The sequence below is a fragment of the Ictidomys tridecemlineatus genome, unplaced genomic scaffold (assembly GCF_052094955.1).
Source record: "Ictidomys tridecemlineatus isolate mIctTri1 unplaced genomic scaffold, mIctTri1.hap1 Scaffold_630, whole genome shotgun sequence".
NCBI classification, from domain to species: Eukaryota; Metazoa; Chordata; class Mammalia; order Rodentia; family Sciuridae; genus Ictidomys; species Ictidomys tridecemlineatus.
This window is the reverse complement of record NW_027524349.1, coordinates 201,216-228,775: the sequence shown is the minus strand read 5'-3', so window position 1 is coordinate 228,775 and position 27,560 is coordinate 201,216. Positions and strand designations below refer to the sequence as shown.

General features: G+C 36.5%; 1 long non-coding RNA gene across 1 annotated transcript; it reads left to right on the top strand.

Moving 5' to 3' along the window:
* Nucleotides 1-19,002: 19,002 nt before the first annotated feature.
* LOC144374251 (uncharacterized) lies at nt 19,003-23,761 on the top strand. The gene is made up of 2 exons (XR_013433699.1): nt 19,003-20,418; nt 22,792-23,761. It is a non-coding gene; the product is annotated as an uncharacterized LOC144374251 (long non-coding RNA).
* Nucleotides 23,762-27,560: the final 3,799 nt, after the last annotated feature.

Genomic DNA, 27,560 nt, shown 5'->3' with positions numbered 1-27,560 from the left:
TAAGGATGCATTCATTCAGCAGGAAGCTCATCAAATCTCTTATTCAAGAGTTTTTATACACTGAGCATGGTGGACCATGCCCATAATCCCAGTGGCTCTGGAAGACCAAGACAGGAAGATCACAAGTTCAAGGCCAGCCAACTTAACAAGACCCTATCTCAAAAAAAAAAAAAAGGTTGGGGTGGTATATGGCTCAGTGGTTAAGTGCCCCTGTGTTCCATTCCTAGTTTCAAGAGGGAAAAAAACTCTTTGTAGATTTTAATCTCCAGTCCCTCCTCTGTTCTAGCAGTTGGTTCATTCCCATGCCTAGGCAGGAAATTCCAATCCTCTAATCATTTGGTCTTGTACCTGCTGATGCTGTCTAGGGATCCCATCCTACGTCACCTCATAAAGCTTATGCTTAATGATGAAAGGGCTTGTTATGAACAAGAAAAGACAATCCATCACTTAAGAAATTTCAGAGGTTTTAGGAACTATACAAAAGCCAAATACAACAAAAGATTCTCCTACCAGTATCACTCAGGAATTCATGGATTTGGGAGCTCTGTATTAAGAACCAAGGATTAAGACCAAAAATATACGTTTCTTGGTACATAAAAGAAAAAAAATAAATGATAAAGAAGCCCATCACCCTCTAAAATATGCTAACCTTTATTTAAAGTTTATTATGATTGTGCACATATACAAGTAAATATTTGCAATTCTTTGAGACCCAGAAGTTAATTCCCTGCACTCCTTCACTTGCCTCTATTGTTAGCAGAATAAGGAGAATCTTCAAAACAGTATTATAGGTGTCTACCCCGTCCACTCTCAATGCTCATTTACCAAAACCCTATTAAACAAAATGGAGTTCCTAAGTCCTAAAGTCAGTGGCAATATCCTGTCTAAAACTTCACTCAGACAATTATTGTCCCAGTTGTTCCTACCAGGTTTTTAGAGGAAGCTTTGTCTGGAGAACACAGGGCATTTATTCTGTGATTTCATTTCAAATCAAGTATTTCTTTATTGTGGTCTTCAAATAAGGGCAAAATAATGCAATCTGAAACTGGATTTATTTTACCACTTTCAATAAGACCCTAGGCAAATGACGTTCCTCAGACTCCTCATTTAGTGTTTTTGAAATGCAGTAGAAATAATTTATAGTTTCAGATCTACGATTCAGGCAATACTGTACACTATTAACTCAGCAAATAATGCCAGGTGTATGCAATGCAGCAGAAAAGCAGGCAGACACAGTGCCTGTCCTCTTCAGCACTCAGCAGTCAAGGGAGCATGAGTCTGATGGAGTACCAAGGGCAAATCCTGATGAGCAGATGGAGTGACAGCATTCCGTTCAGGTCCATACCATGTGACTTATTAGAAGAATCTGATTTTAAAGGAAAAATCCCTTCAAGTAAAAAGTTTGCTTTCTGACTTGGGGACAGATTTGCCCACAGAAATCTTCTAGAAGGAAACTCAACTTATATTAAATTATTTCATCAGTTTATTGAACTAAAATGCACCAGAGTTTTATTTACCTTGATCCATACCAGGATGATCATACCACTGATACTGTTTCAAAATTCTATATTCACTTATAATGAAAAAAGCAAAACCCAGATAAGTAAGCTGATACCGAAAACCTGTTTCATAAAGTTTATTTCAAAAAGTAACCTGTGGAGGATATGACACAGTGATTATAAGATAGATAAAACTGAATTTCCAATACTTTCTATATCTTTTGTAATTCTGGATTTTTTTTATAATCACGATAATCCCAGTTACTATAAGACTGTGAAATCACTTCTGAATCATCTGGGATTCTGTATATCCAGTAATTTTAAGTGTTGAGAGCATATGGTAATATTCTAAAGCTTTAAGACTTAAGATTTGTGGGAGGAGGGAAGGAATTTACTCTATTTCCCAAATACACAGATAAAAACAAGGGCTTATTAGTAACATAATTGCATAAGCATTTCTTCACTTTATTATTTTACTTGCTTTCTCAGATTAATTTTATTCAGCTTTAAAGCTAAGCTAGTTTATTATAGTCTAGCTTTTTAAAATGGTGTTTACAGTAAATTTAATTAAATAAGAATTCTTAAATAGCCATGACAAACTTTCTCCCAGCTACTTAGAATAATCATGAATTAACAATAAAGTTCCAAAAGACTTTTTAAATTTACTTCTAAATCAATTAATTCTAATTCACATTTTTCTGGTAGAAATTAAATGAATTTTTAAAATATTTCTACTTGTAGTGCTAAAACTAATTCTCCAAGGAACTGTAAACAGCAATCAGACGTGTGGGATTTCAAAGATCATAATAATATTAGCATTATTCAGCATTTGGTTTTCAGTACTGATATCAACTTAGTTTATAGTATTATCCTAAACTTATCATTATAATTTCTAGCATTAGCAGTAACTAATGGTCCTTACACACTATATACCTGGCATAAGGAATCAGAAATCAATGCATAATCAAACCCGAACTCTGTGCCAAATAAAATTACTATCACTTATTTACTCAACTAGTTAAATGTGCTTGTTGGTGATTCCAGCACTCAAAACACTATCATAATTACCTTCAGAAAGTATGAGAATGTAGTTTGGAAAAAGTAAGAGAAATGTTAGTGCACTAATGTATGTGAAACAGAACATTCAAGTTCTGATAAATCACACAGTTTAGCAATGTGATCATATTACTTCAGTATTATATTAATTAAATTTTATACAGACATTTTAAATAAAATTATGTAACCCACATTAGATAATTTTATTCCAAAGTTAATTATTCTTTTTTTCTTAAGCAAATGTATTTTCACAACATAAAAGGTCTCCTTTAGATAAATGCCTAAAGCAAGTTTTTAATTAAAATGGTTTTGAATTAGTTTAGGACAGATATATATATATGCAAAATGGCTACAAATCAGGGAAAAGCAGAAAACTATGTGCAAATCCTATTATGTTCCCAATAATTCCGTCTCTTTTTCTCCTGTTCATCATCAGAGAACAAAAGTATTTTCACAGGCCTCTTAAGATCACCTGTGCTAAAATTAGTGATGTGCCCATTCTGTCCCTCTTTGTGTTCCTTGCCAAAATTTCACAGAAAAGAATATTACAAAAAGCTCTGGTCTGGGTTTTCTGTAGATGAATTGCTCACTACCTAATCCTGGGATTTATGTATAATCTGAGGATGATATTGCCCAGTAACCTGCCTCACTGGTTAAAATAAAATGAGAATATACATATAAAATGTATTAACCTGGTTTCCAATACTATAACAACATACCTGGGCTTAGATAACTTTTAAACAAAATAAGTTCTTTAGTTCATGGTTCTGGAGATTCAAGGGCATGCTTCAAGTTCTACTTGGCCTGGTAAAGGCTTTATGTCAGATGGCATCATAATAGTGGTAGCGTGTATGAGGGAGCAATCACATGTAAGACCACAAGCCACAATGGTCAAAGAAGGACCAGTCTTCTTCTTTTTATAACAATCCTCTTGAGAGAACTAACTCAGGGTCTCATGAGAACTACCTTAACCCTTTCCAGGTGGGGGCCCCCAATGACCTCCTACTCAGTTCCACCTTGAAAACATCTACCACACTACAATATCATCACACTAAGAACCAAGCTCACAACTCATGAACCTTTGAGGGAAAAACTCAAACTATGCCCAAATCATGGTATAATGTATTTTATAAACTCACACACACTGTATGAATAAAAATTGTTATTATTCTAACTGTGATCCATGCCCACAGATTCAGCCCAGTTTTAGATACATAGATTCTAAGAACCCAAGCCCAATCTCTATTAAAGTGAATCAAGGGAGCCTGAGCTAAATAATTCAGATGGCTCAAAGTGCAAGACATTCTTATTATTTCTCTTGCTATAAAATTACTACATTTGTCCTAGACTTATTCTAAGGTCTCAGTCCTATTTTATTCCTCAAAATGGATGAACTTCAAAAAAATTAATGAATGAACATCTTCTCCTTCAAATTCCTATTTTAGCATCTAATACCAAGTTAACCTCCCCCTCAAGTAGGTCCTTGCCTCGCTCTTTCTTGCCATCTTGGAAGATATGACTAGAATCTGTAGTCTATATCTGGGAACCTGCCGAAGTCTGGCTTGGCACAAATCAGGAGCCACTTGTCAAAAAGAAACTAACTTTATTTTTAGAACTACAAACGCCAAACAAAACAGCTCCAGGGAAAAACCCTCAGAGCCCAACTGCCACCACCGGCTTCCACAAGCCTCTCTCCCCCACACCAGCCTCTCAACCTCCCACAATCCTCCTCCTCTTGAGGCCGATTGGCTGGGTTGCGTGGGCAGAGCCAAAGAAGTCACCCAATGAGCAGCTCCGTGGAGGAGCCAATCAGCTAGATGTTGCTGGGGCAGCTGTGAGCCAATCATCAGCTGGCAGTCTGAAGGGCAGGGAAACAGCCCAATGAACATCACCGCAGAGGAGCCAATCAGCTAGATGTTGCTGGGGCAGTCTGAAGCTTGCTGGCAGCTGGAAGTTTGCTGGGGCCCCTTTGGCTGTGGCTCTCAACATCTCCCCCTCTCTGTTTAAACAACAAGCATGTGGCTTATGGACCGTGCCTGCCTTAGGTTGTCCAATACATATGGTCCTTACCCGTCTTCGGATGAGCTGACCTCAGGGCGTCAGCCTCCTGTCTTAGGTTGGTACCATTGTAATTGGATCTTACCCGTCATTGACTACCGGTCCAGTACAGCCACACCTGTGGAGAGGTCTCAGCGGGGGGGGGGGGGTGAGGTTCTTTGCCTCACCTCTGTTGACCCCCAAATTTTAGCTGAATGATCATGACAAGCAGAAGGGAGGAAGATATACCAAGTCAATTGACGGCTCCTTTTGGGAAAATTGTACCACCGATGATATCATCAGCAAAAATACCCCAACACTACCACAAGTCGCTGCACCAACAGATAGTTCACAATGCATACAAATGACACATAGTTCTGTAAGCAGTTCAGTGCAAGTTCTGTAAGCAGTTCAGTGATGGCTATTGCAGAAACTGTAGATTAGTTTTTTCTTTGTCTTCACCGGCACAGGGATGAAGATAGGAATTCTGGCAATAATGACTAAAGAAAAAATTAGGTAACATTCCAGAAGACACTAAAAGAAAACAATTTTCTTAACAATTTATATTATCTTCATCGGCACTGGGATGAAGATAGAAATTCTGGCAATAATGGCTAAAGAAAAAATTAGGTAACATTTCAGAAGGCACTAAAAGAAAACAATTTTCTTAACAATTTACATTATAGTGAAGAGAATTATTAAATATAATGAAAACGAAAGGTGAGAGTAAACAAACAGATCTGTTAACCTCCTTTTTTGTTTACATATTAAAACAATTCTTAACAGTTATTTACCCAATTTAAATTAAACCATTTAAATCACGTGAATAAAAAAAAATATTTGGATCCATCTTTTCATGAGCGCTCATCATATATGATATATGGAAATACGTACATTGGACATACATAAATTCAAACATATAACACAAAACACAAGTGTGCACACATAATATAATACATACAACACATAACATAATAGTAAAGGCCTTATAACTTTTTACAGGTAAAATCTCTATTGCAATGTTTAAAAACTCTATAGTCAAAAAAAAATAGAACTGATCAGCAAAACATTAACCTAGGTCTGTATGAGCTCAAAAAAATAAAATAGAACTTCATGATATGGGAAAGGGCAATAATAAAATAGATATTGAAAAAAGCATCCTGGTTCTGTCGCAGATGTAAGGATAGCCAAATTGGAGTTTTGGATATCAGCTATTATGGATTTGAGCTAAATCATCTTCTTTTTGGTCTGTAGAAATCGCTTTAGTTAATCTCTCTGGAATCCAAATCGGCTGCTGTTCTCTCTGTGGAAACACAAAAACAGACCCCCGACTCCAGACAATCACTGGGTCAGGATTTTAGTTAATCTCTCCGGAATCCAAATCAGCTGCTGTTCTCCCTGTGGAAACACACAAACAGGCCCCCGACTCCAGACAATCACTGGGTCAGAACCTTGGTTAATCTCTCTGGAATCCAAATCGGCTGCTGTTCTGGGTCAGAACCTTGGTTAATCTCTCTGGAATCCAAATCGGCTGCTGTTCTTCCTGTGGAAACACACAAACAGACCCCCGATTCCAGACAATTACTGGGTCAGGACCTTTCCATTGTCCTGTTAGAATATCTTTCCAAAGTACCTTGGGCTTATGTACATTTTTTGGACACATATGCCTTTCTGCAGCACTAAGTCCTGATGAATCCAAATTTAAAAAGTTTAGAGTAAAAAGCGTTATTTTAAGTTTATCTTTGGGGAATATATACCCCTTCCCAATTCCATCTTTTTGCTTTAATAAGTACATTTTAATAGTTTGATGAGCTCTTTCAACTATGCCTTGACCCTGTGGATTGTATGGGATTCCTGTTATATGAGTAATGCCAAATGATGAGCAAAATTGTTTAAAAGAAGTAGACGTATAACCAGGGGCATTATCTGTTTTTAACTGTTTTGGAATGCCCACAGTGGCAAAATTTTGTAAGCAATGAGCTATAACATCTTTAGTTTTTTCACCGGCATGAAGGGAGCCCATCAAAAATCCAGAAGAAGTATCAACTGTAACATGCAAATATTTTAATTTTCCAAATTCTGGCAAGTGTGTGACGTCCATCTGCCAAATATGGTTAGGCATCAATCCTCTAGGATTGACTCCAAGATTAACTTGTGGTAAAAAGGTCACACAATTTTGACATTGTTTTATTATTTGTCTAGCTTGTTCCTTAGTTATTTTAAAACGCTTTTGTAAAGTATTAGCATTGACATGGAATCTTTCATGAAAATTTATAGCTTCTTCTAGTATAGAGAAAATATGTATGTCACGTGTAGTTTTATCTGCTAAATCATTGCCTAAACTAAGGGCTCCAGGCAATCCTGTATGTGCCCTGATATGTCCTATAAAGAATGGATCTTTTCTGTCCCAGATTAAACTTTGTATAGTGGAAAACAAAGAGAAAACAGTAGAAGAAGGGGAAATTCTACCAGCATCTTCAAGGGATACTATAGCATTAACTATATACTGGCTATCAGAAAATAAATTAAATACAGAATCTTTAAACATCACAAAAGTTTGTAATACTGCATTAAGCTCTACCTTTTGAGCTGATTGTTTGGGTACTAAAAATGTAAAAGTTTGATCAGGTGTAACTATTGCTGCTGTACCATTATTTGACCCATCAGTGAATATATTTGGAGCATTCATGATAGGTGTTTTTCTTGTCATTTTTGGAAAAATTACAGGATGCAATGACCAAAAAGACAATAAAGGATTAGATGGTAAGTGGTTATCAAATGAAACATTAGATTTGCACATTATTATTGCCCAAGTATTTAACTCATTAGCTAATTCATCAATTTGATTCATAGTATATGGAGTAATAATTTTATGGGGAGAAATTCCAAACACTGCCTTTGCTGTTTTTATTCCTTTGAGTATTAATTGTCCTACAGCCTCAGGATATCTAGTAAGAATAGTGTTAGGAGAATAAGATAAATGTATCCATAATAATGGACCTTCTTGCCAAAATACTCCTGTAGGAATATTTTTTGTTGGTAATACAATAAATAATAAAGGCAAACTTATATCAATTCTATCCAAATGCATATTTTCCATATATGTTTCAATGATTTTTAATGCCTTTCTTGCTTCAGGCGTTAACATTCGGGGTGAATTTGGATCTGATGGACCTTTTAGGATATCAAATAAAGGTCCCAATTCTCCTGTTGGAATACCTAGATAAGGCCTTATCCAATTTATGTCTCCTAATAACTTTTGAAAGTCATTAAGTGATTTGAGTTGATCTACTCGTATTTGAATTTTTGGTGGACGGACCATGGTTGAGGATAATAGAACTCCTAAATAATTAATTGGAAAATTTAATTGCACTTTATCTATTGCTATCTCTAGATTATAATTTTTTAATAAGTTTGTAAGTGTGGCATAACATTCTAGCAATGTGTTTTTAGCTTTGTGTGCCAATAACACATCATCCATATAGTGAAATATTTGTAGTTCAGGATTTTGATTTCTAAGTGGCTGGATTACTTTGTTAACATAAATTTGACACATAGTTGGGCTGTTAGCCATCCCTTGAGGGAGTACTTTCCATTCATATCTCTGATCAGGACCTTCATGATTTAGTGCAGGGATAGTAAATGCAAAACGTGGACTATCCTCAGGATGAATTGGAATTGAAAAAAAACAATCTTTAATATCTATAACTAAAACATACCAAGTTTTTGGCAAAGCAGACAATTGAGGAATCCCCGATTGAGCAGGTCCCATAATGACCATTTCATTGTTAATGGCTCTTAAATCTTGCAGTAATCTCCATTTACCAGATTTCTTTTTGATGACAAAAATGGGAGTATTATGGGGAGATACAGAAGGTTGTATATGTCCTTCCGCTAATTGTTGTTTGACCAGATCATGGGCTACTTGTGTCTTTTCTTTAGTCAAGGGCCACTGAGGAACCCATACTGGTCTTTCTGATTTCCATGTAATTTTTATTGTCTCAGTGGCCCTTTGTGAAAATCCAACCCATGTCTGTCTGTTCTTTGATCTATTTGTATTGGTGCTGCTATACATTGTTCTTGTCTTTCTAATCTTTTTCCTTTCCTAAAACCTTGTCTAGCCATAATAGTGGGTGCATTTTGATTGATATTATTTGTTAATGTCAAACCTAATTGATCTAAGACATCTCGTCCCCATAAATTTACGGGAAGATGATCCAATACATATGGCTGTATAGTTCCTTCACATCCTTCAGGATCCTTCCAATCTAATAGCATTGCACTTCTATCGGGATTAGTCGCCACTCCTAGGCCTCGAAGCGATTGAGTGGCTTGTTGTAATGGCCAATGTTTTGGCCATTCTTGACGAGAGATGATGCTAAGATCTGCACCTGTATCCAGTAGCCCATTAAATTCATGTCCTTGAATATTTAGTTTTAGCATGGGGCGAGAATCTAAATTTAAAGAAAGCATAGCCCAATCTACACCTGTGGAGCCTAATCCCTTGGAACCTCTTTCTACAACATGACTGGAAAATTTATCATGTAGGCTTGGTATTATTAGTAACTGTGCTATTCTATCTCCTGGTGAAATTACTGATATACCCTTTGGAGAACTGGCTATAATTTTTATTTCACCTTCATAATTGGAATCAATTACCCCAGGACTTATCAAAAGTCCTTTTAGAGTAGAAGAGCTGCGTCCCAATAATAAGCCTACTGTTCCTTTGGGAAGAGGTCCTTTTACCCCTGTGGGAATGATTTGAACTCCCATCTCTGGAGTTAGTACTGATTTGGTGGAGGCGCAGATGTCCAACCCTGCGCTCCCTCTGGTTTGTCTGATGAGGGATCTGATGTGCTGGGCACTACCCTGATGGGGTTGCTGGGGTTGCTGGGTTCCTCCAGTGCTCCGTATATTTGTGGTTTGGGGCCCCGGAGCATTGGGGCCCCCTGTCCATTTTTTGGCAACGGAGCCCGATGCCTTTGTCCACGATATTGTGGATAAACACCTTGTCCTTGTTCGTTTTTTGATAATGGAGTACCCTCTATGGTGGTTTGAGGACGGTATTCATTAGCCCAATATAATGGAGTACCCTCTATGGTGGTTTGAGAACGGCATTCATTAGCCCAATGTCTCCCTCTACGGCATCGTGGGCAAATACCCGGTATTCTACTTGTTTGATACCTAGTTTTGTTAAACCCTCCTCCTATGGGGCAATTCCTTTTAAAATGTCCTGTTTGTTGACAATTGTAGCATGTTCTTGGCCTGGCATCTAAAGCCTGTTTTACTGCAGCTGCCACAATTTGCCCTTGTTCATTAATGTCTCTGGCATCTAAAACCTGTTTTACTGCAGCTGCCACAATTTGCCCTTGTTCATTAATGTCTCTGGCATCTAAAGCCTGTTTTACTGCAGCTGCCACAATTTGCCCTTGTTCATTAATGTCTCTGGCATCTAAAGCTTGTTTTACTGCAGCTGCCACAATTTGCCCTTGTTCATTAATGTCTCTACATAATTTAATATATGTGTTTAAATCTTCATGTTTCCATGGTCTAATGATATCTCTACACCAACGATTCGCTTGGTCATAAGCCAGTTGTTTTATAAATGGCATTGCTTGTTCTGTATTCCCAAAAACTCTGGTAGCTGTTTGAATAAGCCTATCTACAAATTCAGCGTAAGGTTCATTAGCTCCTTGTATTATCTTAGATAATTGACCTTGTAAACCTCCAGGTTCTTGTAAAGACTTCCATGCCCTAACTGCATCTACAGCAATTTGTAAATATACACCAGGATCATATGCAAGTTGTTGCTGCCGATCCTCATAAGGTCCCTTTCCTAACAACATATCTAGATTTCTCTGAGGATAACCAGCTGCTGCATTTCGACTAGCCGTCTCCTTGCAAAATTCCTCATTGGCAACCTTCCATAACAGGTATTGTCCTCCATTTAGCACAGCTTTACACAAACTAGCCCAATCTGCTGGCGTCATGCTTAAGTTGGTAATGGATTCGACCAAGCTTACAGTGAAGGGTGCTTGAGGACCATAGGTTGCTACAGCCTCTTTTAGCTCCTTCACTGATTTGAAATTTAAACCCTGGTAAGTTCGCTGCCCTCCTACCTCAAATACAGGGCATACTTGAGATCCTGTCTCAGGATCCAAACTATCAACTGCGGGGGTTGGGAGTCTCTTAGCATATGGAGGTGGTGCTGTTGATTGGACACTTATGCCCTCTGGTGATAGAGTGCTGTTAGTAGCAGTCTCCTGTAGAGGTGGTGCTGTTGGTTGGACACTTACGCTCTCTAACAAAAGGGTCTTATTAGCAGTCACCTGTTTTAACTTTTCCCCTGATAGATTTTTCTGCTCTAAACTTCCTTCCTCTGTCTCACTATCTCGAAAGACCTTCTCTTTTACTTGAATCTTTTCCTCTTTCTGACTAGCTCGAGCTTTTACTTGAATCTTTTCCTCTGTCTGACTAACTTGAGAGACTTCCTCTTCTACTTGAATCAATATGTCTTCTTCTTCCTCTACCTCTGTCTGAACTGAAGGCTTTGGACTAAGCAAACTAGATACCAACGTCCACAATGACAATGTGCCAACTGGCAGAGTCCCTGGGTTGTTCTTTTCTATTCTTTTTAAATCTTCACCATGATGGTTCCATTGTGATATATCTAACAACCCCTCCTTAAAAAGCCATGGGCTATATTCTTGTATTACATCAACGTATGCCCTGACTGCTCTTGGTTTTACTGGGAAGCTTCCTTCCTCTAACAATTTACTTAACACTCTTTCGGTTTGTTTTTTACTAATTGCTGATCCCGTATTTCTACTATAATACAACCCAACAAGATGACGCCAAACAAAACCGAGACAGAATCCAATAAAAAGGGAACCACACAAAATCATTATAACAGCCTTTCTATCCTCCTGACATATGCATCCGTCCTTTCTCCCTATCTGTTCCTCAAACGCAAATAGTTTTTCCCCAGATGTGAGTGGTTTTTCTTCCCTCTCACTCATCTCCAGGGACAGGCAAGTTAAAACAAAAATGAAGCAAAACAAAAGAGGAATCTTAGAATGGCTCCCCATCCTCTCGCCCTGCCCTCAGGGGCGAGCAGTTTACTTACCCTCAGTTGCTCCCCGTGCGAGCCACCAAATGCCGAAGTCTGGCTTGGCACAAATCAGGAGCCACTTGTCAAAAAGAAACTAACTTTATTTTTAGAACTACAAACGCCAAACAAAACAGCTCCAGGGAAAAACCCTCAGAGCCCAACTGCCACCACCGGCTTCCACAAGCCTCTCTCCCCCACACCAGCCTCTCAACCTCCCACAATCCTCCTCCTCTTGAGGCCGATTGGCTGGGTTGCGTGGGCAGAGCCAAAGAAGTCACCCAATGAGCAGCTCCGTGGAGGAGCCAATCAGCTAGATGTTGCTGGGGCAGCTGTGAGCCAATCATCAGCTGGCAGTCTGAAGGGCAGGGAAACAGCCCAATGAACATCACCGCAGAGGAGCCAATCAGCTAGATGTTGCTGGGGCAGTCTGAAGCTTGCTGGCAGCTGGAAGTTTGCTGGGGCCCCTTTGGCTGTGGCTCTCAACAGGAACCCATGATGCCTCTATGCTTCTCTTATTCTGTGTAGCCGTCTGGCTTGTCTCCACAGGCTCTTTTTGGTTTGTTATGTAGTTCAGCTATTTAGCAGATTTAGACCCAAGCTCACCAATTCTTCTCTAATCACAATTATCTGCAAAAGGAGCAAGATGCTTTGTGAGGTAGAGATCTGTATCCTTGAAGATATTCAAGCCAAAGGTATATAACCATTTGCCATGGCTGCCTTGGTTGGAATTTAGACAGATGACTGCTCAACATTATGTCACCAGCTTACACATTCTGCCACTCTGGTTCTCTGAAGTTTCTGGCATTAGAGTAGAGAAGATGTCATTGTGTCCTACCCCACTAAATGAGTTTGAAAGGAAAGATACTATTTGCTTCTTATTTGAAAATTATTTGTGATTTCAATTAAATGAAATATACTTCAGAAACACAAAAGATCTGTTTGTGTAGACATAAAAAGTATTACCACACTAATGTCTTCACTAGAGATGGCAGTAATTAGAGGAAATGAAACCATTAATTCTGAAAAGAGCTTTTTTTTTTTTCTTTAAATCATGGATGGTAAACTGTGTTCCAAATCAAAAATCCATTAAAGATATGCTATTTCTAATTACAATTTTATGTTAGTTAGTATACTGTTTTTAAATAAATATTGAAAGCACTTTAGATTCTATCTGTAAGTCAGTTTCATAAACCAAACTAAAATATGAATTATGCAAAAGTTTAGCAGTCATAATATTTTAGGAAAGACTGTTTATTCACATATAATATATAAACTATTTTAATACTCATTTTTTTCTTTTATTTTTATAACTATTTTATAATAATGCTGTTTTCCTTCAATTGTAGGACAGAAAATAAAAATCTTGACTACCAAATGCAGTAAGTTAAAGTCTACAATGCTAATAGAAAATGACTAGTTTTCCTATTTTTTTAAACTTTTCATTTGTTTATGAAATAACAATGCTGACAAAGGTGGACATTTGTGATCCACCATGGCATAAATTGCTGTTGTCTCTTTATCGTACTTATTTGATGAAAAATGGTGTAAAGATAGTAAATATGATAAAGATATGGGATTTAATGTTCAGAACAAGGAGTTTGGGTTGTAAAACCAGACAACTCAGAAACAAGGGAGAGAATTGAACAGCAGATGAGGTAGAGAGGGAAGATGGGAGGGGAGGGGAAGGGGGATAGTAGGGGATAGGAAAAGTAGCAGAATACAACAGTCACTAATATGGCATTATGTAAAAATTGTGAATGTGTAACTGATGTGATTCTGCAATTTGTATTTGGGGTAAAAATGGGAGTTCGTAACTCACCTGAATCAAATGGATGAAAGATGATATGTCATGAGCTTTGTAATGTTTTGAACAACCAATTAAAAAAAAAGAATAAGAGGGCTGAAAAGTTCATAAGAAAAGAGAAGGTAGATAAAGACAGGAATGAAAGCAGTTTGCAATGACCAGAAGAGGGTTTGCCAGGTGGAGTCTTGACTTGCCAAGAACCACTGTGGTTCAGGTCATGTTAACTGTTTTAGTCACCTTTTTCACCGATGTGACTAAAAGATCCGACCAGAACAACTGTAGAGGAAGAAAAGTGTATTTGAGGGTTCATGGTTTTAGAGGAAATGAAACCATTAGGTCTCAATCCATAGACGGCCAGCTTTATGCCTCAGATCTCCAGGTGAGGCAGAACAACATGGTGGAAGAATGTGGCAGAATGAAGCAGCTCACATGAAAGCAAAGAGAGAGACTCCATTTGCCAGATACAAATATATACCTTCAAAGCCATGTTCGAATGCCCCACGTCCTCCAGCCACACCCTACCTGCCTTCATTTGCCACTCAGTTAATCCCACCAGGTGACTGTTTCATTGATTAGATTAAGGCTCTTATAACCCACTCATTTCTTCCCTGAACTTTCTTGCATTGTCTCATACATGAGCTTTTGGGGGACACATCACATCCAAAACATAACATTCTGCCCGTGGCCCCTAAAAGCTCTCACTAATCTGACAATGCGAATTACATGTAGTCTTTTTCTTTTTCTTTTTCTTTTTTTTTTTCAGGCTTGGGATCTACAAAGAATAAAGATCATGTTTGACTTGGATAGTTGAGGTTGATAGATTTATCATAACTATATCAAATATGTCATTTATTAATTTAAGATATTTCACATATAACTTCCACAAATTGTTTTTAGTAAAACTGAACAAAAGGCTACCTTGAGATGGTGTTGCATGCAGTAGTTAGAACCCTAGGTACAAGCCCCAGCATGAAAAAAAATTAGTTGCCGTAACTTATTATTCCACTCAAAATGTTAATTAAATTATTCTAAATTAGTATTAAACTATAATTAAAATTAATTCCTTAAATGTGAAATCATTTTTGGATGCACGATATTGGAACATAGTTACAGTATTAACTTTGTGTAATCAAAAGTTTAAAAGTTTAACTTTGTTTAATTGAAAACATTTCAAAAAAGTTTTTAAGTTACACAATGAAATTTGTACTTATAAAATCATTATTTGTATATTTCTTCATTATATGTAAACCAGTGGGGGAAAATTAAGCAGTTGTTGCAATCCATTCTTTTTTATGCTGCCTGTTTGTATTTCTTCAACCCTGATGAGCAGGAATCACATTCTCTAAACTTCACCAGTAGAAATATAACAAAGTCAAGTGTCTTATGTAGTTTTATACTTTCACTGTATATTACTGTGTAGTCTTTTTCCAAGAGTCCCATAGTCTCAACATTTCCAAGATTGCTCAAAGTTCAGTTCTTCTCTGAGAATCAAGGCAATCTCACATTATATGCTCATGTGAAATAAAAAGCAATTTACAAGTATCCAATGTGTAATGATACAGAGTAAGCATTTCCATTTACAAAATTAGGGGCATAGAAAAAAAGGGATATGACCAAAGCAAGACTAAAATCCAGTTGGGCAAACAGGTCCTATAGTTCTGTGTATGGCATGTGGAGCACATGGCATGATGTCCTCTCCATAGGGCTTATGTATCTCCACCCCTGTGGCCTTATTGATGGCAGCCCAAGTGACCTTTCTCTTTGTTTGTCTCTGCTCAATTCCTGTAGCTTTCCTAAGACCTTGTTCCACATTACTGGCATTTCTTAATCTCAGGGGTCTCCACTGCAGTTCGGCTTTCTCCTTACATCTCCACACTTTGCCCTTTCAGGGGCTTTCCTCAGGGACTCCAGCCCTGCTGCACTTTGCCTGACCTCCCAGGACTTCCTTTGAAATCTTGGTGGAAACCTCCATGAACCCTAACTTCAGCATCCTGCATTCCTGCAGAACCAGCACTATGTGGTTGATGCCAAGTTCTGCTGTCACATTGAGCAGTAGTCCAGCCTCCAAGGACCCTGGCGGCAGCAGCCTCTGAGTGTCTGGATGGCTGAGAACATTGAAAAACTTCCTAAGCCCCCTTGTGCAAGAGGATTCCCCACTGGTCTCTTCTCAAAAGAATTTTCACTTTTACTTGCTTGAACCTGAGATGGGTGTGGTCTTGGCAGCTCCTAAGATGCCCTCAAAGCCATCTTTCTTATTGCTTCTAGGCAGTCTTCAGGATTTCTTTAGTGGCAGTAACGTCTTTAACAACTGCAACTTCCTTAGGCCCAGTTTTACTTCTGCCTTTCAAGTCCAAGTTTTTCAAATCTTCCTGTTCTGTTTTTCCACTTCTGAATATCACAATAAACTGGGCTAAAAGCTACCAGCAATAACCAAGCCACTTCCTGAATCCTGTGCTAGTGCCCTAGACATTTCTTCTGCCAGATTTAGCAATCCATTGCTTTTAAAATCAGCCTCACAGAAAGTCTCAGGACACAGGCATAGTGCAGACAACTTTTCAGCCAGAATATAACAGGAATGGCCTGTAGTCCAAATTCCAATAGAGACCTCCCCTGAACCTTCTCGCCTTTCATCACTGTCCATGGTCCTGTTGGCTTTCTTATCTTCTGAGCTCCCACCAGAGTCAGCCATTAAGCTCTATTTACGACAATATAAAGCATATTCAGCTTGTACCGCTAAACATCTCAAAATTTCTCCCACCAATTGCAAAAAGCTCAAAAAGCTTCTGAACCATATGGTCAAGTTCATCATAGCAATAACCCCACTGTTTGAACTAATTTCTGTTTTAATCAGCTTTCTAGCTGCTGTGACTAAAAGACCCAAGAAGAACAACTTTAGAGGAGGAAGAGTTTATTTGAGGGCTCACAGTTTCAGAGGTCTCAGTCCATAGAAGTCCTTGGGGCTTGAGGTGAACCAGAACAACATGACAGAAGAATGTGGCAAAGTAAAGTTGCTCACATGATGATTATGAAGGAGAGAGAGAGAGAGAGAGAGAGAGAGAGAGAGACTAACTTCCCTTGCCAGACACAAATATATAACCCAAAGCCACACTCCCAATGCCCCACCTCCTTCAGCCACACCCCAGCCTTTAGTTACCACTCAATTTATCCCATCAGGTGATTGATTTATTGATTGGGTTAAGGGTCTTATAACCTAATCATTTCTTCTCTGAACCTTCTTAAATTTTTTCATACATGAGCTTTGGGGGATACCTCACAATCCAAACCATAACATTAACCCAGATTAGAACTAAAGCAACCAGAGGATTTTTGCTTTCCTGCAAGCAAATGGAGTCTCAAAAAGTAACTATGAAAGCTAATAAATTCACTACCTCTAGTGACAGGGATGCTAATGGAAGACAGGAGATTCCTAAAACAAGACTTTGCTACTTATGGTGGAAGCAATAGAGTATCAGGACAGTTGCACCTAAGTTAAGACCCAAGTCTGAAATGGAGACCAGGTAGACCTGCATGCTCAATACAAGATACTCAGGAGACAGAACCTATGTTTAGCAAATCTAATTTTCTAGCAAGTAGTAAATAAGCCTATTCTTAATCTAAAGGGAGATAAGGTAAATATCAGAATAAGGTGCTTTGTTCCTGGAAATGAGCTCTCTCAATTATCAGGGTTACCAGTCAAATAAATAATCCTGAAAAGTAGCCTTTGGGAAGAAACCACTATTGTGACATTAGCACATTCAGCAAGATGCATGGGAGTGCAAGAGGCCCCCCACGGCCCCTCAATGGTAAAGGATAGTAGTTCTCAAAGGGCTGTAATCCTAACAGCTCAGAAGCCCAAGGCAGGAGGATCGAAAATTCAAGGCCAGCCTGGACAACTTAGTGACATTCTATCTCAAAATAAAATTGTGAAAGGGATTGGGGATGTAGATAAGGGGCAGAGTTCCCCTGGGTCAAACCCCAGTTTCACACATACACACACACACACACACACACAAAAAAAAAAAAACTGTTGAGATGCCCAAATCAGCATCACTACAAAATCTATTACATATGCAATCATGGACCTCACTCCAGACTTAGTGAATCAGAAAACTAACACCAAGTTTAATAAGCTCACTTGATCATTCTAGAGGATCCCTAAAGTTTGACAACCAATAATGTAAAGTTAAATGATTCATATCAGGATTCTGGGTTCAGCCAGGGTTTCCACCAACCTCCTGCACTTGTATCTCAACCTGTATGGCTCTTAGTATCTTTATCTATAAAATAAGAAAGTTAAATAATTTCTGATTGCTTATTGTTCAAATTCAATGAAATCCTGCCCACCCTGACATGTAGCTTTGTAAATATTTTTCTGTATTAAAGATCTTGAAATTCATATGGCAAATATTGGTAAAGCCAGGAGAGATTGGGTAGCAAGTAAGCAGGTTTTCAGGGTTTTGAAAGCTTCTTCCAAAATCCAAAATCTAAGGCTAGTCTTACAGATGTGTAGAACTTATCGGTGGCTTGAGGTAAATGCAAATTAGCCTACCTGTAATAGATCAGCATACACATTCAGAAGATCTGTTTATTGATTTACAGTGGTAACTATAACTGAACCAGTCTTGTGTGCTCTGGCCTGAGCATTCACTTCCAACAGGCAAACTGCTAGGAATTATAAGTTTTTCTTGAGGAGTGTGGATGCAGAGCAGAGAGGTGGTTGTGCTGACAGTTGAATGTTCTGAGATTGCTGGTATGACCATGAATATAGTAGGAATATTCCCATTTTCACAGGGCAGGTTCACTTCCAGAGCTTGGACATAATCTCCTGGGAACAGTTCTCAGATGGGCACAAGTGGTTGCCCACCTAGATTCTCTTAACTGCTGTACATCATTTTTAGATCCACACATTCTTTCATTGGCTGATTTGACAAGTTTTGTTTATATTCTGGTCAACTCTCAAAGACCTAGAAACCTCTTTAGTGACATTGCACAGTATCTGCCTTCATCATTTAAATCTTGATTTTAAAGCTAAAGTCTCAGAAGACAATCAGAATCTTATTTCCACAATTACCATAGGATACCACATTTTCATTCTCTCCTGTGTTCCCTGTCTGACCTCCTATATCTTAAATGGTCATCAATTAAGGAAATAGAGACTCTTCAGAGTAGTTACCTTTATTTATAATTTTTGTGATGTGTGATTCTTTTAGTCTAAAAGCAAAATGTTATTTTTCCCCAAGAGCTTATTAACAGAAGGCAAGTTTTAATTTATAATAAGCAGCAGATGCTGAGAATCTGTTGGGCTATTTAGCTATCTGAATTAATACAATTCATTTCATTTGTAATGAGGAATTAGTTAAAGCCAAATACATTCACATCATTCATAAAAAGTGAATGTCTGAGCAAATACTCAATAAATATGATCAATGATGACAATAAATATAAATAATTCCTGTTCATAAGACATTTTTTTCTAAAACTTCATGAGTCCCATATCACCCACATAATTTTTTGCTTTTATAGATATGACCTAAAAATATAGTCTATCCAGATTTTTCTAAATGTTTATTATTTATAAATCTCAATTAGGAAAAGGATAAGCATTCCTAATACTTAAGTCACAAGACTTATTTAAAAGTATGATTTTGGGGGGATACAGCTGTAAATAAGGTGTATTTATTCTGCATATTGCTGTACCTATTTTATTTCAAACACATCAGTGCTTGAAGTTTAAAATTAGATGTGCTTTCCCTGTAGATTAATATCATCTTTTTTTTTTATCTTCGTCAAATAGAAGTAAATTGCTTGATTCAATAGAATCCAGTCCCATCTCAGTGGCTTTCTTTGTTGTTTTTCAGAAATGAGAGAAATTGAAAGTTGAAAGAGCATTCATCATCAGGAGAATTTGTTTTAAAAGCATCCACTCTTCCATACAGCCAGCAGATGAATTACCTGCTCTTCAAGAGAGAACAATTAGTTTTACATTATACTAAACAAATCAGCTCCTTAAGTGGTTGTCTTCCTTGAGAAAAAGGCAGCAAAAATGTCAGTTTGTCTTCTTTCTCCCCGGCCTTTAGAAATCTTTTCTGAGGCTGCAAGTTCGATGAAAGCTCCGTGAATATATTTTACGACTGTTTTTCAGTAAGGAAAATTATATGCTTGACTTGTATCTATATGGTTAATAATACATACTTCACAATGCAAAGTTAATGAAGCTTTTTGTTTTATACCAATGACAAGCAGAAGCTTTATGGCAAGAAGAAAGACTTCTATTACTTTCAAACCCACCTTTCTTCTTCCCACAATAATTATTTTTACATAATCCTTTACAGTTAAGGAGCAAAATAAGGGGGAAATGTACTAAGGATGATGGAAAATGCACAAAAAATCTGTAGGCTGTTTTTTGTACCTCTTAATCAAACAGTTGCTTAACTACCAATGCCTCTTTTGAGATGCACAGGATGATGTAAGAACACACTAAATTAATGTTACCTGCCAAGACCTGCAGAAACACAAAGATTAGTCAACACAGCTACGGCACCACTTTTAGCATTTTCCACTCATAATAAGAAAGTGATCAATGGAGACTTTGGAGGAAAGAGTGCAATTGCAATCATATAAATAATCTTGGTTCTTTCCTATACACAGGGGTTATCAATCAAAAACTCAAAAACTGCTATGCCTCAGTTTCACAAAGCAGCATTAGCCTAGAGGTTAACTTAATTTTATTTCTTTTTCATTTTTACATTGATAATTGATCATTTTTGGTATGTGCCTACAGGTTATATATGGAACTTCCTTTATACCACACAAAAGAGCAGCATGCCTATACCAAAACTTTGTGCTTTAAAGACTAATGGATTTGTTTCCCATGTATACAAACACAACCTAGAATTAAATGAAGAACATGTGTGAGTGATGTTTTCATTTTTTAAAATGCATCTGTGTGTAATCACTATATAGTATATATTGGGTAAGGAGGGAGAAGGGAGATAAAAGGGAAAAAGGACTGAGGGAGAGAAACAGAAAGAGAGTCAAAATATCAAAATATATTTGTTTCTTACTCTTAGAAGTTTTGGGATATAATTCATTTAATGTTTTTTAATTGTAGAAAAAATACTCTGAAGGAAAGGTGTCTTGTCAATTTTAAGTTAAGTGTGATTTATTAAGGCATTTATTATTAGGATTATATTTATATTTATAAATACAGCAAATTATAGAAACTACTTCTGAGAGTCCTTTGAATAATGACTAGCCCAGATTAGTTAATTAAATGCAGTCAAACATTGTAAATGGCATTTGTAAATTCAACACACCTGATAACTTCTTTTTTTTAAGAGAGAGAGGGAGAGAGAAAGAGAGAGAATTTTTAATATTTATTTTTTAGTTCTCGGCAGACACAACATCTTTGTATGTGGTGCTGAGGATTGAACCTGGGCCACACTCATGCTAGGCGAGCACGCTACTGCTTGAGCCACATCCCCAGCCCCACCTGATAACTTCTTGAAAAGTACTTTATTTGTGTAGTTTAACAAATAGTCTGAGAGTGAAAATTTTCTTAAAATCTAATGAATCAAATGTATCATTATGATGGCCAAAAGTTTTCTTATTCCAATATTATGCAGAAGCAGAGTAAGATTTCAAGTCATAAAACTGAAATCCTATTCTAGATCAATTTTTCAGTGTATGTTCTAAACTGAAATCACAAGACTTACTCAAGTAAGCTAAATTCTCTTAAAAAACATAAGCACTCAAGTTACCAGATGGGCACAGGTTTTCTCCTTAACAAAAAATACTGGTACTAGGATTTCTATTGTTATAAACATTTTATATTTAATTTGAACCCTTCTAGAATGAAAAGGTGTGTACTCACTGAGGACAACATTCCAGATAACTGAAATTATTGAGATGAAGTTATTACCATCTAGATTCACTGAGCTTTTTTCCACCAGAAATCTTGGCCAGACCTGAGAACTGAACCTGCAGGCATTCATAGCAATTCTCATCACTCAATAGCAATGCTCAGTCTTTTTCAGAATCTATTAATGGGCTTCAAAAATCTCTGTCAACTCACAGTAGATAGTAACTCCCTTTCAGATAATTGCCTTGATTTGCATGTATTTGTCTCTTAAGACATGCATTGGGGTTGGAGATGTGGCTCAAGCGGTAGCGCACTCGCCTGGCATGTGTGCGGCCCAGGTTCGATCCTCAGCACCACATACAAACAAAGATGTTGTGTCTGCCGAAAACTAAAAAAAAAATAAGTAAATAAATATTGAAACTCACTAAAGACATGCATAAACTTTTCCATTTAACTGCAAATGAAATTGATGGGATGACAACAGGTGCAATCATATTTTCTACCAAAGTCTTTATACTTTGCCTTTTCCCATTAATTGAATTTTGCATCATTTTCATCTTCAATTTCTCAATTTAGTTCTTCAACCAATTAGATTTGAGGTTTTATATGATGTTTTTGACTCACAGTTACACCATGAAATTTATCTTCCATAGTCTTTCCTGTTTCTGGCCTTCTTCTTTTGCAAGTCAGATTGTGTAACTCAGATCAGAGACCCCAGGTACAAAAACCCTTAAATGTGCCCTGTTGGGGAAAGTATGCTACAGTCACTCTTGTTAAGGACAACAAAGATTCATGGGCAAATCAAATCCTTTCTTGAGCCTGGAACTTCAAGAGGTTCTGCTCTTACATAAGAGCTCAAGCTGAAAAACAATTGCTAATCTCAGGCAACAAATTGCATGGATTGAAAAAGTAATTAATGCTATAAAAATAAATAAATTTAAGATTGCCTTGAACAATCAATCTAAGAATCTGTCATCAAAAATATTCATCCAATGGTGGAATCAGATAAACATCATTACCCTAGGTTCATGTACAACTGCACATAATGCTGTGACTCTACATTGTGTACAACCAAAGAAATGAAAAGTTGTGCTACATTTATGTATAATGAATCAAAATGCATTCTGCTGTCAAATTTAAAAAAAAAATTTAAAAATCACCCTAGGGCTGGGTTTGTGGTTCAGCATTGTACCAGGCACTGGGTTTGATTCTCAAGACCACATTAAAAATAAATAAAATAAAGTTATTGTGGCCATCTACAACTAATCAAAATAGAAAAAAAATATTCATCCTAAGGATCTAACTATTTCTTTATCCTTCTCTTGATTAAGCCCTAAAATCTGACTTACATCTTCTCATGCTAATAACAATGAAACACAAATCCCTGTGTTTTAAAAAAAAAACCTTTTTTTTCTTTTCTCAGTTTCTACAGATAAAGTGATCTGAAATAATATATGATGACACAAAAACAGAAAAGAGAAACTCTGACAACCCCCAGAAATGTGAAAGAAGGTTTCCTACTGGATTGCAGCATCTTTGGTTCGATTTGTATAAAAACCCAAATAAATAAGATGGACAGTATTGTTCAATTTTAGAAATTCCATTTCTTCTATGTTCTAAGCTGTATAATTGTCAGGTTTTTATGGTTTAAATTGTAAATGTGTTTCCCTCTTGCTAATTATGATTTTTTTTAAGTTTTAAACTGTGAAGGACATTTATGAATGGTAAGAGAGACACTGTATACAAATGTATATTTGTAAAAGCTATTTTTATGATTAGCATGTCTCATTGTTGACCATATATAGAGTCAGGTGGTATGGCAATTCTACATTTAAAGCTTATTTACAATAGCATCATGTAAGAAAAGATACATTAGTATGCTAGTTTTTATAATTTATTTTTAATTTATAGTTTAAAGTACTTCAGATCATAAGGATAAAATACTTGAAAAAGTTATATTTCTGCCCTCTATAAGCACCATTTTTATTAATAAAGAATGCAGTTATTTCAGATGTGAGACAACAGTTAACTGCTGGTTTGACCTGTGACTAAATTGAGCATGCTTCGCTCTACTGAACTGAAATGATCCAGTTATTACCTAATATTTCAGTCTAGGCATGAGATTCCATGGACAGGTTTAAATGTTCACACAGGTGAGAACTAGATTGACAAAGAAAAGATTGTCTTGTCTTTGGATCCAAAAATCTCAATTAGTTCATACATCACTTCACTTCATCTCCTGTTCCTAGGAATTCTTTGTTCCCAAGCATTGCAAGTATTTTCCAAATACTCTTAGCTATTGTCTTGTGCTGTGGAAATGGAATAAACCATCTTCACAGACTGTAGAATCCAGCATATAATTTCTTAATAAATACTCTTTCTTTTAAAACAAAGTTGGTGTGTGTCTTTCCTTTGGGGTGTACTTAGTTTTAATCTTCAGTGTGAACTTTTTTTTCAGTCATTGCAAGGACACAAAACTAGCCCAATAATGAAAGCATGCATCTTTACTGAAGTGTGTATTAGATGTTCTATATGACCACACTCTTCATGAAGTGACCTGTATTCTGAAACACATTAATTTGCCATGTCAAAGAAATCCAGTTGGCCTCAGACCTTGACAGAGGTCACACACTCATTCACATTTCAAGAAGGTATATTTTTCTCCTAAATACGGAATTTTAAGAAGCTATTTCAGGATAGAAAGCAAATCAACCTTATCTGGAAGCATTTGTGCTCTGCCAGATTAAAATTCTGTATCTAAATTACTGCACAATCTATATTAAAGAGCAGGGAGACAATATGTGTCACCAAAATCACTAGGGGAGAGGAAGTTCTTTTTTCAAAGAAACTGAGGAGATTCTAAAATCACCTTGGTATGTATTTCCTTAGTTTTCTGTATAATTTCTTCAAGGTAATTTATCCTCTTTCTCTGTCTTTCAAATATAAACTAATGAAAAAATTATATAATTTCATTGAATAAAGGATATCAAAACCAAAATTCTGAAGAAATTAAAAAGAAGTACAAAGCCTGTTATTAAAGAAAATATGCTACATATTCTTATTTAATGTCTTTTAGAAACTTTTACCATAGAACCTAAGACCCAGATAAGGAATGTATTTCCTTTTTAAGGGGATGTGAAAAACATAAGGTTAAACCTTGCTCACCCCCTTTGCTGGTCATAATGGGAATAGGAGAATTTGTGACTGCCCATGATTGGATTCAGAAACTGAATGTGGTTCCATATGGGATGAAATCAGCACAATGATTATTTGGTTTGTTACTAAGTAGGAAAATTTGTTGAGAATAATCTGGTGCTCCAGAGAGAATCTAGTATAGGCAGTGTGGATCAAGAAATTACATATGCGAATGTTTTTCCCAATTTTCCCTTTGTTTGTCCTTGTATTATTCAATAAATAGTGTGGTATTATCTAGCACTATCATAAATTATTAAAAGTATCATAATTTCCCTGGTGGTGATTAACGATTCTTAAAATAAGATTAATAATAAAAATTTATAAAATGAATGCTTTGTTATTGAATCTGATTTTTCTCCCCACAGGCTCTGAGATATAACATCAGTCTTTCTCTTGTTTCATTGCCCATTCCGACTTTAAGAATTTCTTTTGATGACAAAGATAGAATAAAATACACATCAGGTCAACAAAGTATAGATGACTTGAAATCATAATTCCTGAAGGTTTACTTTAACAACTTCAAAGAAAACTTACAAGAGCCAAGGCTAAGAAGAGGGGAAAATGAACTTTTTTCAAATAACGTCAAGCTCATTTAAAAAAAAAAAAGCTAACAGAAAGAAATGGGGGCAAATGAGGACATACTTGCTATGTTCAGTTCAAAGAAAATTAGGCCCTGCTTGAAATTAGGTAAACTGGTCACTGGTGGTTACAAGCATGGGGAAATTACAAATTTTGTGTTCTTGTTCAACCAAAGAATAATTGGCAAAACATAAGTACACAACAGAATAAGAGGCAAATAAAACAGAAGATAGGCCTGGAAGGAACTATTTTAAATAAGTTAAAGTTCAAAAAGCAAGATGCATACATATTAAGAAATAAAGATGAAACAGGCCTGAAGTAAGTTAGCAGTCATTAACTGAAACTCAAGTATTGAAGAGAAGGTCATCTGTCAGTGTCAGCTGGCCACAAGATTCAGAAATGCAGATCTGGAATTTCTGATTTTCCAAGAGAAGGTAGACTGAGTTCTAATGAGATACTGTGTTTTGTTTCTTCAGTTTTATTCAAATGTAAATCTGAAACTGAATTAAGGCAGGTATGTGATTTACATCTAGGATATAACAGTTGTAAAACTTTAAATAATTAACTCACAATCATGAGAAACAAGAAAAGTCAGGATTATCCCCGATGGAAAAAATAAGAAAGAATAGAGTCTAGAAAAACAAAAGTAACTCAACATTGTCATATTTATTAGGAAAATTATTTGAATCAAATATGGCAAAACGTTTCATAAAGATTACAATAAGCCATACTGATATTTGTGATATTTTTCTGTGTTTCATGGGCTTAAGATACTTCCTAATAATAAAAGTCTATGATGCATCTCTCAATATTACAGAAATAGAAATAGATGTACGTTCTGATGACATGAAGACATGAGTGATAGAAATAATACAGATAAAGATGGTGATTTGGAACTTTGGATTCCTCAATGGTCTGAATTTTTGATCAATCTTTTCCAGATATGTTCAGATTATTGGGAAAGAATATAAACTGAAGAAAGAGAGATGCAGTACCTAGTATTCAATACCATTCTTGAAAAAAATAAGGAATCTGCAAATGAATTTATTATTTTGTGGTTGAAGTCATTTCCTCTTGGTACTTGAGAGATTTGAAAACTGTCTAGGAGTTGAAATATTGTGTATGCAAGAACTTCAACTGCCTAAGCATGAAAAAGCATCTTTATCTTTACACTCTATTAAATGGAGCTTGTACATCACAGGTAATTTCTCCACAGTGGAGGGCATTAAATAAAATAGACTTATGTTTGGAATTTTTACCCAAACATTATAAACATTATTTTAAAAATAAAAAAAAAATTTACTTTGATGAACAACTACTATGCACTGGGCACTTTGCTAATCATTTTGTATGTATTGTCACCAGTACTCAGAGGAAATTTGTTGGGTAGATGTTATACTCAGTTTATAGTTAAAGCATGTCCTTTGTTCACTCATCAATTCTTAATTGAGAATCAACTCTACACCAAGCACTGTTATTTACAACCGAGGTCCAGCTATAAATTATAAATGATGAAATTCCCTGGAAAAGCTTGTTCTCTTATGAAGGACAACATCTGACAGGGCTTTAAAAAAAAGCAAATATGTAGTACTGAAGATTATAATGACAATAAAAACCTAGAAGAAAACAAGACCATGATGGAAAGAGCGAATTACTGGGCTTTGAATGGATGCTTTAAATAAGCTGGCCAGACAGGTGTCTTTGGTAAGACAACATTTGAGCAAAGGTAGGTGAGGAGTGAACTTTGTGGCCATTTATGGGGAATGTGTTCTGAACAAAGGGAACAAGTACACACCCTGGGGCAGGAATGGAATTAGCATGTTCAGGAATTGCAAGACTGGCAGTTTGTTTTGATGGGAATAAATATGGAAAAGTAAGAGGTGAAACTCCCCAAACAGCCACAATTCCAGATCACAAAAGTGATTTAGAATTCACTAGCTTTTTGCATTGGATAGGAAAGCAGTGGGAGGTTTTGGGCAGAAGAAATAAAATACCTCACTTAAGGATTAAAAGAATCATTTGGGTTGCTAAATCAAGAAAGACTACAGAAATGAAAAGAATTCAGAAATCCCTGGATTCTAGGTTGCGAAATCTCAACATGAACATGGCCTATAACTATAGTAATCTGACCAAAGACAGATGTGTTCATTTATTCACCAAATATTTACTGAGCCCATGCCTTATTCCATATGCATATTTGACAATGGACATGAAATGATGAATACAGATCCATTGTCTCAAGGCATTTAGTCTTGTGAGTAATGATGGGCAATAGCTGAATAAAGATGGAAAGAATGAATCAGACATAACTTTCATACATTCCCATATGAACACACCACCAGTGAAACTCCACATTATGCACAATCACAAAAATGAGATCTTAATTAGAATAAATTATACTCCATGTACATAAAATAT